Below are 16,466 nucleotides of genomic sequence, written 5' to 3'. Positions count from 1 at the left end.
CTTTTAAAAATTAAAAAATTCAGGATGATATTAAAATGCCAAGGGAGTCCCCCCCCCTTTCTGGAACTAGAGAAGTTTATTTTAAAGTTCTTACGGAAAAATAAACAAGAATAACCAAGAAAACATTGAAAGAGCAGGTCGGTGAGCAGAGACAGCATTAACAGATATACAAATACATGACGAGTCACCAGTAATAAAACACAAGGAACAGACAGGTCAACGTTCCCATGTCCTTTATCTATTTATTGCTTCTCAGCCTTCAATGCACCCTTTAATATGAAACCTTTATTAAGCGCAGAAATTGCTTTACCTGGTTAAAGTGAGCGCAATACTAAGCATTCTCAGTAGAGGGCGCTGCAGGGACACCAAAAGGAGGAAAAGACAGCTGTAATTTCAGGAGCCCGCAGAGGTCCCCAGTGCGGGGGCTGAGAAAAATGGGTGGAGTCTGGCCCCCACCACCGGTCCAAAACAAGGTCTTTCTGCAACCTTGCAGCGTCCATGTGGGGATAACATTACATAGCCACCTGCCAGGACTGTGACCCCAAGAGTCACAAAGAAGTTGTTCCTTGTACAAATCTCTTCACCTCCTGCTACCTGCACACTGTGAAGGCCTTCCGTCCCCTGCCTCCCCCTCCTGCAGGCACCTGGACTCCCAGGGCACAACCACGCTGCCAGTTGCTGATTGCCTGGTCTCTCTTGTACCCTGGAGGCTGTCCTGTTGCCTGTCCAACAACCCTGGACCAGCTCTGGCCTGGCTAAACTAGCAAAATCTCTGCTAGTTAGTGGCCCATCCACCTTTCCCAAAGAGGTCTGAACCCTGTCCAAGTTTGTCCTTCCTTGGGTGCTCTCCCTCAGCCCTAGGGTGCCATTTATAGTTTACTTATATATTATACTTAATTTCTTATATATATTTTTTAAGATTTTTATATTTCTTTGGCAGGGTGGGAGGGGGAGAAAGCATGAACAGAGGGAGGGAGAGAAGCAGGCTCCCCACTGAGCAGGGAGCCCTACGTGGGACTTGATCCCAGAACCCTGGGATCAGTCTTAAATGACTGAGCCACCCAGGCGCCTCATAGTTATTCTTGACATTAAAACTCCCTCGTTGAACCGACTGCAGTTTCTATCTCCTGATTGGACCAGACAGATACCTAACAGAATAGAAAATCCAAAACAGAAAATTCAAGAACTCAAAAGTTTTTGAAAATTTGGCATAGGATAAAGGTGACATCTCAAATCATGGAGAAAACATTGGACAGTAGAACAGCCACTGGGATAATAAACTCCAAAGGGTTCAGAGATCCAAATGTTAAGAGAAAAATGGAAGGAGGAAGGAGTGGGAGGGGAGGGGGCGTGTGAGGGAGAGAGAGGGGCTGCACAAGTCCTAGAAGCAAGCACAGATACACTTTATATCTTGTGGGTGGGAGAAAAGCCTGACTAATGCTTAAAATCCCCATCTATCCAATTAATAGATGACCAATAAATTCAGAACAGAAAAGGAAATCTTTGCACATCATTAAAACACCATAAGCAAAGTCAAAAAAAGACAAATGACAAATTGCGGGGAAAATACTCTCAATTTCTAGGAGAAACAAGGAGCTAATTGTCCTAGTATTTAGAACTCTTAAAGTGAAAAAAAGATTTTTAACAAATTCTTTAGATAGGGACACCTGGGTGACTCAGTCGGTTAGGTGTCTGCCTTTGGCTCAGGTCATGATCCTAGGGTCCTGGGATCAAGTCCCGCATCAGGCTCCTTGCTCAGTGGGCAGTCTGCTTCTCCCTCTCTCTGCTGCTCCCCCAGCTGATATGTTCTCTCTGACAAATGAATTTTAAAAAATAATTTTTTTTAATTTTTCATGACATTGACTTTTTTTTATTAACATACAATGTATTGCTTCAGGGTAACAGGTCTGTGATTCATCAATCTTACACAATTCACAGCACTCACCATAGCACATATCCTCCCCAATGTCCATAACCCAGCCAAGCCACCCTTCCCACCCCTGTCCCCTCCAGCAACTTCAGTTTGTTTCCTGAAATTAAGAGTCTCTTATGGTTTGTCTCCCTCTCTGGTTTCATCTTGTTTCATTCCCTCCCCTCTTCCCCAATGATCCTCTGTTTTGTTTCTCAAATTCTTCATATCAGTGAGATCATATGATAATTGTCTTTCTCTGATTGACTTATTCCACTTAGCCTAATACCCTCTAGGTTCCATCCATGTCATTGTAAATGGCAAGATTTCATGGGGTTTTGATGGCTGCATAATATTCCATCGTGCGTGTGTATACACACACCACATCTTCTTTATCCATTCATCTGTTGATGGACATCTAGGCTCTTTCCATAGTTTGGCTCTTGTGGACATTAATTCTTTAAATAGGGAAAAGACATAGAACACAGAAAAAGAAAACAACTCTTAAAACACAAAGATGATTAACCTCACTCACAAAATTTAAAACTATACCAAAATACCATTTTCTTGTGTTTGGCAAAAATTTAAATGTTTAACAAGAAACTTTCCTGGGGCGCCTGGGTGGCTCAGTGGGTTAAAGCCTCTGCCTTCGGCTCAGGTCATGATCCCAGGGTCCTGGGAGCCTGCTTCCTCCTCTCTCTCTGCCTGCCTCTCTGTCTACTTGTGATCTGTCAAATAAACAAATAAAATCTTAAAAAAAAAAAAAAAAAAAGAGAGAGAGAGAGAGAGAGACTTTCCAGGCGAGGCTGTGGAAAAACAGACTCTCTCTGAAACTGTTGGTAGGAGTGCAAAATGGCACAGCCTCCACGGATGTCTGGCATTATATACAGATTTTACAGGTGTTACCTTTGGACGGAGTCCATAGTGATATTTAAAAAAAGAAAAGGAGAGAGAAAAAAAGAAAACAAACCATTGGCTCCCATTGCAAATGATACATCAGTTTCTCACTCAGAATTAGCAATTAAGGGAAAAGAATTAAGTCTGTATCCTGCGTTTTTGAGAGGTTCTATAGTTTATGCCATGGTTGAGGGCAAGCTCGTCTTTACAAAGTATGCCACCCAATAAGTAGTTCAGACAAAAAATACTTGGATGGATAAACTGGATAGTTACAGCAAGTAAAAATGTTAACAATGACTGAATCTAGATGGTGGGCATATGGACATTCATTATACCAGTCTTTCAACTCTTCTGTAAGTTTAAAATTTTTTTGTAAGAACCTTTGGAGGAAAGACACAAAATAACACAAGAAATTGTAAACAGAAACCTTTAAAAAAAGTTAGAATAATATTATCTAGAAAATATAATATAATCTGGAAAAAGGAAGAATGACCATTAATAACTAGACTGGTTGAGAAAGTTCCTTAAGTAAAGAAGCTTGTCTTGAGAAGTTCTCCATGTTTGACATTTTTAGCTCCGGCTGCCAGCTACTTCCACATGTCGGCAACTGGGCTCTCTAATCCTGATAACTTTCTCCTGACATTTTCATTTGAACGCTCATTTTAATTTGTCCTCCAAACAGTATACCTATGGTGATTTTGAACTATGTCCACAAATTCTTCAACATTCTTCCCTTCAAAAGGGAGTCTGATCTCCCCTTGAGTGTGCGCTAAATTTAGGATTCATTTTGAATGAATAAATTAGGGTATGTGGCTTCCATGACAAGGTCATAGAAGGCACTGCAGGCCTTTCCTGGCTTGCTCCGTTGGGTCACTCACTCCAGAGGAAATTAGCTGCTGTACTGTGAGGACACATGCAGCCTTATGGAGGCCTCTTGCCAATAGCCAGCAAGGAACTCCAGCCAACAGCTCTAAGAGTGAGGTATTTTGGAAACAGATCTTCCAGTCCCAGTCAAGCCTTCAGATGACTGCAACCTCATGAGAGGAGCAAAGCCAGAACCTTCTGGCTAAGCTAATCCTGGATTCCTGACCCTCAAAAAATGTGCATGAGATATTATGTTTGTTATTTAAGCTACTCAATTCTATGATGATTTTCTACACAGCAGTAGATAATACAAATCCAAGGTAAAAATCAATCATTTTCCTCCCCCAAACCAATCCTAATTTCCTATTTGTTAATGACAAAGCGCAACACACTTCACTTTGACTTCTCCACTGCATCCAATTACCTTTAATCACTAGGGCACACTTTATTTTTCTCCACAGTGCATTTTCCTCATGGACTGTCTTTTGCCATCATCTAAGCAAGCTCTCATTACTTCTTGTCTGTGCATCTGTAATAGACCCTCACCATGCCTGCCTGGTCTCTCGTGAGCTCCTTTTCCAGGTCCTCAGAGCTACCAGAATAACATTCTTCTTTTTTTATTTTTTAAGATTTACTCATCTGAGAGAGAGAGAGCATGTGTGTGGCACACTTGGGGAGTGGGGGGGTGGGGGGTGCAGAGGGAGAGAGAAGCCCAAGCAGACCTACACTGAGCATGGAGTCAGAGGCAGAGCCCAACAGAGGGCTTGATCCCATGACCCCGAGATCATGACCTGAACTGAAACCAAGAGACAGAAGCTTAAATATCTGCACCATCCAGGTGCCCCCAGACTAACATTCTGAAAACCAGCTCTGATCACCCCTCTGTCCCCCCAGCCTGTGAAATAAGTCACACCCTTCTAACATCCAACGCATTGCACTCTACTGCCCCAACCCATCATCCCACTCTAATTGGCTATTTTCCTACAGAAGACTGGTCATGCCTATAAGGAAGATGCAAAGTGCATTGTAAAGTGGTTGGTGTTCTATGCCTTAGCACCCTTCTTACTCTTAGCACCCCTATAATTATTTACAAACTTCATCCTCCTTATTAGAATAGAACTCCATCGAATCATTCTTGTACATGGTAGAGGTAGAACTAGATCTTAAGCTCCTTGAAGGCACACACTATTTTTATTCACCTTCTACTACCCCTCAGTAATTATTTGCTATAATGAAAGAGTATGAGGGAATGTGTTTATAAGATTTCACCCAGTCAAGGGTGTTAGTCAAAAATAGGAGCACCAACATCACTCAGCATCCAAGAAATACAAATCAAAACCACAATGAGATGTCACCTCACACCAGTCAGAATGGCTAAAATTAACAAGTCAGGAAATGACAGGTGTTAGCAAAGATGTGGAGAAAGGGGAACCCTCCTACACCGTTGGTGGGAATGCAAGCTGGTGAAGCCACTCTGGAAAACAGCATGGAGGTTCCTCAAAAAGTTGAAAATAGGGACGCCTGGGTGGCTCAGTTGGTTAAGCAGCTGCCTTCAGCTCAGGTCATGATCCCAGCGTCCTGGGATCGAGTCCCACATCGGGCTCCTTGCTTGGCAGGGAACCTGCTTCTCCCTCTGCCTCTGCCTATGTTCGCTCTCTCTCCCTCTCTCTCTCTCTCTGACAAATAAATAAAAAATATTAAAAAAAAAAAGTTGAAAATAGAGCTACCCTATGACCCAGCAATCACACTATTGGGTATTTACTCCAAAGATACAAATGTAGTGATCCGAAGGGACATGTGTGCCCCAGTGTTTATAGCAGCAATGTCCACAATAGCCAAACTATGGAAAGAACCTAGATGTCCATCAACAGATGAATGGATCAAGAAGATGTGATACACACACACACATACACACACACACACACACACACAATGGAATACTATGCAGCCCTCAAAAGAAAAGAAACCTTGCCATTTGCAATGATGTGGATAGAACTAAAGGGTATTATGCTGAACGAAGTAAGTCAATCAGAAAGACAATTATCATATGATCTCTCTGATATGAGGAATTTGAGAGGCAGGGCAGGGGGCCATGGTGGGTAGGGAGGGAAAAAATGAAAACAAGATGGGATGGGGAGAGAAACAAACCACGAGACACTTAATCTCAGGAAACAAACTGAGGGTTGCTGGGGGGCTGGGGGGTCGGAATAGGGTGGCTGGCTTATGGACACTGGGGAGGGTACGTGCTATGGAGAGGGCTATGAAGTGTGCAAGACTGATTATTCACAGACCTGTAACCTTGAAGGAAATAATACACTGTATGTTCATTTTAAAAAGGAGGAGGGGTGGAAGCACCTTCAGTAGGTATGGTACCATGTAGAGAAAGGAGATCTAAAGGAGTCCCAAGACATGCAGTCTGCATTCAGAGAGCTACTGAGCCAGGTAAAGGAGGCAAGATGCACCAGGTAAAACGCTAAAAAACTAAAACAGACATCCTACCACCTATAATCAGCACTGATTGACCATGAAGGACAGGAAAGGAAACAGTAGCTGGAAAAGAATACAGAACTTAAAAAGTGTGTGTGTGTGTGTGTGTGTGTGTGTGTGTGTGTGTGTATAGATAGATATCATACATATCATATATACAGAATATATGATATGCATTATAGACATAATACATGTATGCACATAAGACATGTATAATATATAGATGCATGGGGCGCCTGGGTGGCTCAGTGGGTTAAGCCTCTGTCTTTGGCTCAGGTCATGATCTCGGGGTCCCGGGATCGAGCCCCGCATCGGGCTTTCTACTGAGCTGGGAGCCTGCTTTCTCTCTCTCTCTCTCTCTCTCTCTCTCTGCCTTCTTGTGATCTCTGTCTGTCAAATAAATAAATAAACCTTTAAAAAATATATATATAGATGCATTATATATGTACTATATATAATGCATGTATAACATATATGTATATATCTTATATACATTTCATATGTCAATATAAATTTATTAATCATAACAGAATTTCATATTTCCATTACTCAGCTTTCCAATCAACAGATACAATCCCCAATTCCTAACAGAAAATATGCAGGATAAAGGATATAATGTTAACTATTATCAAAACTAGCCATGTCCAATTTTTTTTTTAAGTCGTGGTAAATTACACATCAAACTTACAATGTTAACCATTTCTAAATGGATGATTCAGTAGTGTTACATACACTCATGCCATTGTGTAGCTCATCTCCAGCACTCTTTCCATCTTGCAAAGCTAAGATTCCCTGCCTGTTAAACAACAGCTCCCCAAACTACCCTCCTCCAGCCCTTGGCAACCACCCTTCTACTTTGTCTCTCATGGCGCGGACCATTCAGCACTGCAGAGAAGTGGAATCATGCGTCTGTCCTTCTGTGTTTGTCTTATTTCACTTACCACAATTTCCTCAAGGTTCATCCATATTGTCTCATGTGTCAGAATTTCCTTCCTTTTTAAGGCTGCATGATATTTCATTGTGTTTATGCATCACATTTTGTTAATCAAGAAAGGGTTTTAAACAGAAATGCCTGAAAACATTTACAGATTCATGATATGACCTGGGTTGGAGCAAGTGGTTGACTATAGAAGAAACACAGTTGTTGGTAATTAGGTCACTGGTGATCTTGAGACGGCACCTTTGGGCTGGTCAGCATTGTGAGGGAGCATCCATCCTTCCATCGGACCTGAAAACACTTCTCCTGTTTCACTCCGCCTCCACATAGGCTTGTTTGCTGCGCTTGGGTTTTTGATATTGTACTTTGGGGACTGCATTTTAGTGCATTGTTTTTGCTATACAATCTGAGCAGATCTTGTGTGGCCAGATATTTAATCAAAAGACATTTCAAGTAGGTTAACAACACAACTGAAACAGTACACAGTGTAACAATTCAGAGGAAGATACTCAAGGTAACATGCTTAATGGATTGTATCTATGTATAGCAAAATGTAACCTGGAGGTAATACATTTTTTTTTTTTTTTAAGTTCAAGAAATACAAAAAGTACAAGAAGACAAGATGGCCTACCCAGTTTAATAAATAGAAGTATATCCAGAAGTATGGTCACTGTGAGGAGTATACACATTACATTCAGGAAATTACAAAGCAGGAAAACAGTGAACTGAAGAGTAACCATTTGAACAAGACTTCAGGTTAATATTCAATAATAAAAACGGTTGAAGGATTTAAACAAAAAAATTCTCTGAACATTTTGGTCTGTCAAGTTTTTACTCAAGTTCATATTATCTCAACTTTACATCGCCCCAGAGAAACATAAGTAGCATTTTTATATAAGTAATTCAGCAAAACGGCACACCAATCTATCAGAAAGCCACTGCTATCTTTTACTTTCAGTAGGCCTCTTAAAAACAGAAAGTTTCTTGATACAAAGCGACGAATAGCAGCACGGAAATTCATGAACTTGAAATAACACATCCTATTATCCAGGTAGAAAGTGAACACACAATTTAAAATGAAGATGACATCTCTCTCAGGAGCAGAGAATCAATCCTATTACTCATTTTCACCTGTAACTGAAATGTGCATTCTCAGCTCAGAAATGCTGAAATGACCTGTCCAACACACACCACTGAATGGCAAATCCAGGATTCGTCCAGGCAATCAATCAGGTGCCACGGTGACTTCACTTAGAAAAATCAATTTCACATACATACGCCAATCAATTTCTCTAGAATTTCCACACAGCCCTAGCACAATAATAATTCAGGATCGAGAATTGGTGGCTGGATAGTTAATTAAAAGCCTGTGTTACCTTTTGGTTGAGGATCTTTCAGATGTATCCAGATTCAGGTGGCAACAATTTGTCAGTGGAACACTGGATCATTAGTAACTTGCTAGCCAATGCAAAGGGTTTTTTCTTTTGAAGCAAAGATACAAAAGGGGTGAGGAACTTAAATCATGGCAGGAGACCCTGTAGACAAGCAAGTAGCAAAAGTCTTCACCCGGGGGGGTCTAAGAAAGTGACTAAGCAACCTGGGCTGGTTATGTGAGTAGTCCGATCTAAACCAGGGAGATATTTCTTCAACACTGCAGGACAAGATTTTCCCAACACAGTCCTTTGAACAAGCCCTGATTCGGTGAGCACAATATCTAGAGTCAGAGGGAAAAATAGTCTCTAACCAGATTAATTATTGGGCCTGGCAGGCATGGAACTTCACCTGGTCAACAAAAGAACACGTACCCAGACATCCTGATTCTAAGAATTAAACACTTCTTTGCATGTCAATTTTCCTTAACTAGTCTTCATAGCCTAAGATAGTTGGCCCATATCTTTCATGATGAACAGCCGTTGTCCTCTGTCCAGAGACTTCTCTGGCCCACTCCTCCAGCATGAGCACACGCACATACACATACAGACACACATATGCTGGTGGTGAGCCCTTGCGGGTCATGTCGGTGTTCAGCAGGAAAGCTCTCTGTACACATGGGATTATACATCATGTTCTATCATACTGGTAACACATTCTGGAATTTAAACAGAAAAAAAGTTCTTAAAATCCCAAATATGAACAGCAGTTCTTTGGGAGAAGAAAAAGGCAGGCCCTAGAAATGCTAGAAAAACACTCAGGAAGAGTAGAAGATTTTATCAAAGTACCAGTCAAATCTGGATGAACAAGACGAAGACAGTCACCACCAGGCCTGCTATTACATATATTCTCTGTCCAGTGGACAGAGCAGCACACAAGGTTCTAGTTCCCACTCTGCCTGAAAGCCAGGAGGTCTCACACAAATCACGTCAACTCCCTGAGGTTCCACGGCTTCTTCAGTAGAAATGGAGACCTAATATGGGCTGCATGTTCTCCCAGTATTCGGAGGATAAAGTGAAATGATGTATGTGAAAGCATCTGTGAGGTATTAATACTCATCCAGAAAGATGAAGTCCGTCCATTAGCAGGTCACTGGATACACCTGCAGTGTTGGGCAGAACTTCTAGAAGAGTTAAAATGCCCTCATGACCACCCTGAAGATTATTGCCTCCTCACTGTACTTCTGTTTGACAATTCATGATGCTGGTCCGAACAGCTGGGCGCCGGGAGCCTATCTGAACCTTATGGAGCCCAGAATGCCCCATTCTCCTTGTGCTGCGCCCTCGAGTATGTCCATCACACCTCCCCAAGCATTCAAACATCCCCATTTGTGTGCTCCCACAGAAGTCATAAACGCACACTTGCCATGCAGAACACAAGGAATTTCATAGAAAAGAAAAAAAAATCTTTAAGTTTCAAACATCCTTGATGTGTGTCAATGGCAGTCTACCAATCGCCGACCTTAAATTTTCTACAGCCAAACACAGCTCTTGATCAACTTTTCATTAGAAAGAAAAAAAATGCTCCAAAAATCACCACAGAACCGATCATTAATAAGTGACTCACATGGACAAGTATCTTCCAACGTGAGAAAAACCTAATTTCCCTTGAAGCCCACTGGACCTTATCAAGCAGGACAGGAAATAGAACTTTGCAGCTGGACGGGAAAGAGGCCAGAGCCTCAGCCACAGAACCAACACACACACTAAGGCAGTGCTGGAGAGAGAGCCCACCAGTCTGCTCTCTTTAGCAAGTCTCCATCCCTTCCCAATTCGGACCGCTCTTAGGAAATGGAACCATTTTCACATATCCATTTGGGCCAGGGTGGGGAGGGTTGTGCATGAAGAGGTTCAGAAAAACTGGACTAAGGCGTTAGTTAAGCTGAATGCACTCCTCTTCTCTTCCGGTCCCAGGTTTGACAGGTGAACATGAACACTTACCACGAAAATATTGCTGTGAGGAAATATCTACAAATCCAGTAATTTGTCTTTCCATGGCCCCTCACTCTCCTGCCCGGTCAAGAACACCTGTACAGATTCCCCACTAAAAACCCTTAATGATAAAGAGCTGTAAAGGCTCCAGCTAGGAACGCCGACCCCCCAGTTTGCCGGAACTTCCTCAGCACCTCACTCTGCCTCTCCTAGCGCCTGCCTGCCACTCGTAAGTAAGCTGCGTTTATCAAATACAGGCCCTCGTTTTCATAGCACAAAGGAGAAAGGAAAAGGACATCATCTGACGGACATTCAGTAGGAGTGCTTAGCAGGAAGAGGCTCCCAACTGCCAACTGAATTGAATAATGTATTAAGCAGTAAAAAATATTAGTTTGCAAAAGATTTTGCATCTATGTCCTGCAAGACAATCTAGATTTCAAAGCATGAGCACAGAAATGAAAAAACTTGATGTCAATAGATAATCGCACACAGACCTCAACTCTGAGTATTTTAACTTAAGTCACCATCACTCTATATTGGATTTTCAACGTCTCCAGATTGCCATTTTCAATCACTCTTCTGCTCCTCATTATTCAATGATATGTAATTTCAGGTAACTTTCTTAATCTCTAGTATAATCAAGGTATTTTGTAAATGCCCAGAGTATTTAAAAATGCAATACATTCTATTAATGTTACATAAGTAACCAATGTTTTTTATTTATTTTTAAGATTTTATTTATGTATTTGATAGACAGAGATCACAAGTTGGCAGAGAGGCAGGCAGAGGAGGGCAGGAAGCAGGCTCCCTGCTGAGCAGAGAGCCTGATGTGGCTGGATCCCAGGACCCTGAGATCATGACCTGAGCCAAGACAGAGGCATAACCCACTGAGCCACACAGGCATCCCAACCAATGTTTTTTTTTAAATAACCCTCTGTTCCGTTTGGGATAATTAACATTACAGACCATAACCAAAGGCTTATCCCACAGTGGAGTCTGAATGTGCTAAGAGTGAAATCTATTAGCACACTGGGAATTTAACACTTAGTCCCATTTGCAAAATAGCTTCTCTTTGCCTCAATTTATTCCAAAGCATATAGGATTAAAACTAAAATACCAGAGGACAGAGATACTCTTGTGAAAAGCAAAGGAAGATAATTATTTCTAGGTAAAAACACACTGAAGAGTAGAATGGTAAAATCAGCAAACAGATCAATGATTTCCAGGGGTTGGGATGGGTGGAGAGGGTTGACTACAAAAGCACAAAGAGAACTTTGGGGACTGAGGGCACAGTTCTAGGTCTTGAGTGCATAAGTGATTATATAAATGTTGCGACTGTCAGAATTCATCAAGGGTACTTCTAAAGAGCCTAGGTTTTACTGTATGTAAATTATACTGCCAGGAGCCTACCTTTTTAAAAAGGTTATTATGTCTAAATCCATGTGCTCAGCACTGAATTGAGATTATACTCAAGTATACAGTTCTCAAGTGTTCTATATGTAATTATTAAGAAAGTTACCAGCAAACAAGTCAAGCTCAGCCTTCAGTATTTTATATAATTATTACATATTTGTAAGTATTATATAAAATGCCTCAAAACATGAACTAAAATTATCACAAGATGTAGTTTGCATGATTACCTGAATATGTATTTATAGAAAACTGCAGTGTTTACCTCTTACATATTAATATCTACTAAATGTTAATTATATTTTAAGGGTTAATTTACTACTAAACTTTACCTCTTTCAGATTATTAATAAATTGAGGAATATAAAAGGCCATTAGATTAATTTGAGTACCTCAGAACCACTACAAAATGGATTCCAAATGTGTTTCTAATTGATTTCTGGGGCTCCAGGGTGGCTCAGTCATTAAGCGTCTGCCTTTGGCTCAGGTCATGGTCCCAGGGTCCTGGGATCGAGCCCACGCTCAGGAGGAAGCCTGCTTCTCCCTCTCCCACTCCCCCTGCTTGTGTTCCCTCTCTCACATTCTCTCTCTCAAATAAATAAAATCTTTTTTAAAAATTGACTTCAGAGACTTTCAAGTCTCAAATGTTACAGGAGACTTGGCTGCTTTTGAAAACATAAGAATGTTTCAGTAATACAGCTGGGGAAAAAAAAAGATTGAATGTAAAATGGATCCTAAGATTATGGTTTAACACCTATCGATGAACAGACCCTTACATATTCCCTCTTCCTGGATATATGCAGAAATATAGATTTCTCTGCAGAAAAAAAGAAGTCGAAGTGTTATAGTCACAGCACATTTCTATTTACAATACTCACAGCACAAACCTTTCTTTTCACATGTTCACTTAAGTAACAAACATCTTTCCCCACAAAGGACAATATCCACTGTGCGTTCAGAAACTTAAAAGTAAAAATCCCAATGGAATGCCCATGTAAACACTGAAAATCTAACAAAATAAGACAAAATCTTTTCTCCAAAGTGTTGCATGCCACACCAAAGCACAACGTTGTTTCATAAACCAGTAAAATTCAGTCAATCCGGTTTTCCTAAACTTAAAAAAAAAAAAAAAAAAACACTCGAACCCAAGTTTTATTTTTTCCAAAAATAATATTCCCTTAAGTTTATGCTTCCAATTTGAATTAGGCACGAATGGCAACGTAAAGGGGTAGGAAAGCAGCAGCTAGGTTCCTCATCAGCAAATAAAACGACTAGATCTTAATCTAGCTCCGTTTGCCCAGGACAGAGACAACTGTTTTTGTTATCACTGAGGAATGCCAGTTAGTGCATTCAAAACACTGGTCACCTGCTTGACCCACGCACACCTTCCCAGCCCCGCACAACTCAAGCATGAAGTCCTTGCTCAACTTTCCCACTGTCACCATCTCATCCTCTGTCGGGAAATCCACTGAAAAACATCCAGTTGTAGTTTTTTGTTTTTTTTTTTTTTCTTTCTTTCAAAAGGACACACATCAATCCGGAGCGTACAGGCACAAACTGACTGACTAAATTAACCTGCCAGCGTCTGAAATGAAAATACTTAGAGCATGACATTTCTGTTTCCTGTCGTTTTCAAGAAAAGTGGTTTGGGGGGGGGGGGGGCAGGGATCTTTTATTGTTCTCAATATGACTGGTTTCCCACCCCAGGATTTCACACAGAAAAGCAGACAAACCCCATCTGGGGCCGAGGGGCACTCACCTAGCAGGTGAACACCGGCCCGGCGGTCTCTCAAACGCCGACCCGTGCTCCTCCCGGAGGGGTAGGTCCCGGCCACGGGCTGGCGGCCACCCGGCGCGGAGAGCGAGCGCACCTCGCGCAGCCCCCGAAGGCCAGCCTACACCGCAGCACTGGAAGCCCGGGTGGTCCCTCCCCGGCCCGGCTCTCCCGCCGCCTCCTCTCCACCCGCTGCAAGTTTCCACGGGCGCTTCTCGCAGCTTCGGCGCTGCCGGCTACCGAGCCGCAGGGGCGCGAACTGGGATTCAACAGGTCTGGGAGGCAGAGACGCTGCGAAGATCACAGACGACTTAACGAGGAGCCTCCCGTTCCTTTTAAAGACCCGGGGCTGGCTGGCGGGGGGAGGAGGGCAGGCGTCCCAGGGCCCACGTGACCACCAAGCCCGCTGCGCGGAAATCTCGGGAGGACGCGCACTCCCCTGCCTTGCCAGCCACGCTCACCTGCGCGAAGGGGGAAGGGCCCCCCCCCCCGGGAAGAGGCGCTCCGCAGGCGCCCTCAGGGGGAGCCCCTCCCGCCGTCCGCAAGGTAGGAAGTGTGGGGCGGGGCCTGAGAATGTGCATTTCAAACCAGGGTCGAGGTGAAGCTGAAATTGATGCTGCCCGACTGGGGGCCATACTGGGGGCATCACCTCCCTGGACGCTGACCCACGTGGATCTGACAGGGGCTGGATGCTTCGGTGTCACTGAAGTACAGAAATCTAAGACTCCAGTGATGCAACTAGAGAGGTTTTGGGTTTTCCCAGTCCCGGGTTGCAAGCGCAGGTTCGTGACGCGGCCGAGGCGGGAGGTGGTGGCTGCGGGCTTTCCGCGGCTGGCTGAGAAGGCCTTTCTCGTGAGGGCAAAGATCCCAGGAACCTCCTCAAACTCACCTACTGCAAAGCAACACCTGGGGGGGGGGGGCGGGGATCTGCCTCCGTGGCGGCTGCGCCCCTCTTCCCTCCGCAGCGCCTCCGTCGAGCTCTCTGCACGCGAGCGTCCCCTGGTGGCAGCTTCAGTTCCCCAGTCTGCGGGGTCCCCAAGTTCTCCTCACCCACCCTGCAGCGCCCACAGTGAGGAGTACCGACCTCATAGTCATTACTGAAGCACCCGGCTTGAGGGCAGCCACTGGTGGCAAAAATCCAAAGGCAAGTTGCAGATGTCCCATAGGCCATTCTGGGTCCCCAGGGCCACATTTGTGTCTAACTAATCACCACACTATCCATACACACGGCAGAAGGGATGTGGTTCTTGATCCGGCTGTGACTCCAGATCTCTGATAAAAGAAGACCAAAAGGGCATTTGAAGGAAGACTTACAATGCCAGCCTCAGGTGCTGGGCTTTAGCCAAAAATGGCCTAGACCGACTCTAACATGCTCCGGGTTTCTAAGAGTGAGGTTCACAGGTAGTGAAGGCAGGCTCCACATATGGAGAGCTGCCCTCTTTATAAACAGCGGTTAGGAAAACTCTCTCTTCCGCCACCCCCTTCAATTTTCATTAAAGCAGGGACCCCTGGGTTCTCTCAACTTGCAAGGCAGGGTTTCCTGATCCTTGAGGGAGAGAAATTAGTTTGAAAGGCAGAGTGTGAAGTTGACCAGATTCATCTGTGTAGAACTCTAGAGGACCACATGCTTCTCTTTGCCAATCTCAGCTTTCCTTGTCCCCTCCCCTGGGTGTCCCGGGATGTACCCATTACCCATATGCTCCTATGCACGGAAGAAAATTTTAAGCGATGGTTTTAAAAAATCAGTTCCACTTGGAAGTACTTATTTGTTAACAAGATACATCTGGGGGCACATGAGTGTCTCAGTCATTAAGCGTCTGCCTCCGACTCGGGTCATGATCCCAGGGTCCTGGGATCAAGCCCCGCATGGGGCTATTTGGCCTCTCCCACTCCCCCTGCTTCTGTTCCCTCTCTCGCTTTCTCTCTCTCTCTCTCTCTCTCTCTGTGTTAAATAAATAAATAAATAAATAAATAAAATCTTTTTAAAGATGCTGAGTGTTTGTACTGCATCTCATTTAATGGGAGCTCCATGAACCAGGTACAATTGACCCTCCTTCTCAGATGAGGAAACTGAGGCCCCCAGAGCTGCCTAAAGCCACACATAGGAAGGAGCCAATAGCCCCAATGCTTTCATTGACAGCTACCACTGATTAGGCATTTAGCCATGGCCTACTTTTCTGCACGTTATCTCGTTTTCTTTCTTTCTTTTTTTTTTTTTTAAAGATTTTGTTTATTTATTTGACAGAGAGAGAGAGATCACAAATAGGCAGAGAGGCAGGCAGAGAGAGGGAGGTAAGCAGGTTCCCACTGAGCAGAGAGCCCGATGTGGGGCTCAATCCCAGGACCCTGAGATCATGACCTTAGCTGAGTGCAGAGGCTTAACCCACTGAGCCACCCAGGCACCCCTCATTTGCTATACAGTAGGCTTAGGAGGGAAATTCTATTATTAAGTATCCCCATTTTACAGTTGAGAACATGGCCAGTCCTCGGCTGAGAAAGACTAGAACCCAGGTGAGAGCCCAAAACTCTGTTCTCTTCCATGCGCATGACTGCAGTCAATCAGAAATGAAGATGTCTTGAATGTCAGGACACTAGATCTCCCACAAACAAGCCCTGCCTCAAAGCCTCCAGCCACCTGAGAGATAAACGTCTGCTCGCCCCAGAACTAGAGTTCTCTGTTTGCTGTGATGCTTCCTTCAGAAGGTGTTCCACTCATGGCAGCAGCATGTTCTCTTTTTAAAGACCCTCAAACATCCACAGAAGTGGTTACATAAGGAAACCTCATTGCCGGGAATAAAAGCAGAGAATGAATGGGAGTGAGTGCATT

At 43.6% G+C, this 16,466-nt stretch overlaps 1 protein-coding gene across 1 annotated transcript in view; it reads right to left on the bottom strand.

Moving 5' to 3' along the window:
- Nucleotides 1–13,992, bottom strand: part of ESR2 (estrogen receptor 2) — a 71,245-nt gene extending 57,253 nt beyond the window's left edge. Inside the window, exon 1 of the mRNA XM_082734166.1 lies at nt 13,625–13,992. The gene's annotated coding sequence lies outside the window, so the exon portion shown is untranslated. The remainder of the gene's footprint in view (nt 1–13,624) is intronic.
- Nucleotides 13,993–16,466: the final 2,474 nt, after the last annotated feature.

Source organism: Mustela nivalis, assembly GCF_964662115.1.
Source record: "Mustela nivalis genome assembly, chromosome: 6".
Lineage (NCBI taxonomy): Eukaryota > Metazoa > Chordata > Mammalia > Carnivora > Mustelidae > Mustela > Mustela nivalis.
Note: the sequence above shows the minus strand (reverse complement) of the source record. Positions and strands in the feature narration are given on the sequence as shown.